This window comes from Anoplophora glabripennis, unplaced genomic scaffold (genome assembly GCF_000390285.2).
Source record: "Anoplophora glabripennis isolate ALB-LARVAE unplaced genomic scaffold, Agla_2.0 scaffold6685, whole genome shotgun sequence".
Taxonomy (NCBI): domain Eukaryota; kingdom Metazoa; phylum Arthropoda; class Insecta; order Coleoptera; family Cerambycidae; genus Anoplophora; species Anoplophora glabripennis.
Genome location: NW_019422793.1, coordinates 1,886 through 3,010, shown reverse-complemented (window position 1 = coordinate 3,010; position 1,125 = coordinate 1,886). Strand labels below are relative to the sequence as shown.

The 1,125-nt window shown below is 31.5% G+C and overlaps 1 long non-coding RNA gene across 1 annotated transcript; it reads left to right on the top strand.

Annotated features, from left to right (window-relative positions):
- The first annotated feature begins 571 nt into the window (after positions 1–571).
- LOC111693029 lies at positions 572–948 on the top strand. Its single transcript, XR_002763314.1, has 2 exons — positions 572–702; positions 794–948. It is a non-coding gene; the product is annotated as an uncharacterized LOC111693029 (long non-coding RNA).
- The last annotated feature ends 177 nt before the right edge of the window (positions 949–1,125 follow it).

The following is a 1,125-nucleotide window of genomic DNA, read 5'->3' as shown; positions in this document are numbered from 1 at the left end:
TAAAATGTTTCAGACAAATCCTAAGTAATTTTACAAAGTTAATTTTGGCACAAATGTTTTTCTCCCGCGGAATTATTAAATTTTGTTTATTGACATTTTTTCCGTAGGGTGCTTATTTCTCGTGATATTTTAAAGTTTCAGGTTAAAAAATGACCCTTTATATCAAGTTAAAGAAATCATTCAAATGGTTTACAAGTTATTTAAGATCCGTTGCCGATAGGTCACCCTCAAGCTGCTATATCTTCGCAGGGGGTCAAAATTGACCTCTAATTTATTCATTATGTTTTGAACAAGAAACATTCTGTAAAATAATTGCCTATCTTATTAATCCATGACTTTTTTTATTGAACTTTTCACTTTCTCCCACTAAAAACCAATTAAGTTGACCTCATGACACACCTACAACGTAACTTACTACGTATATGCGTAGAAGAGACATTCTTAACAGGAAAATTTTTCCGATAAAGCAGTCGGTTAATCCTCGATTAATCTTAACCTAGAGGGGGAACTAGAACATAAGATTTAATGATATAATGTGAAAGACGAACTAATTAATGATGAAACAGTCGTGTACCGTGAAGTGACTTGATATAGATAATAATAGTTAATAACGCGAAAACGAATAAAGAAATAGTATCCAGTCATTGTGAAGAAATGATAGGTGGTCTACTATTATTGGAAGGAGTTAATTAAAAATTAGTGGTAATTATTTATTGATTTAAAAATACCCCTTTTTGTATTTGGATAGTTCTATTTAGGTATTTTGTATTTTACTAACTGACAATTGTTACAGGATATCCATCAGTTGTAAAGAATTTGAGTAAGATGCCCAACACTCAACAGAAGGCTTTGAGGAAAGTTAGCATCAATGAAGATATAGGTCACGATAACCTGGGCTTTGAAAATCATCATTTTCGGAAAATCTCTTCGATTTCCCATGGTACCCCCGAAGAAAGAATCAGGAAAAAAAATATCATACATGAATCGAACGGTCCGAATAGTTCATCGAATTTAAATGGTAAGTTAAAATTATAATGATAATGAGTTTGTTTGTACATCACACAAAACAGTAGGTAGTGAGTTAATAATATACTAGCATTTGGCCAAATTTTCCTTAGTTTAAAA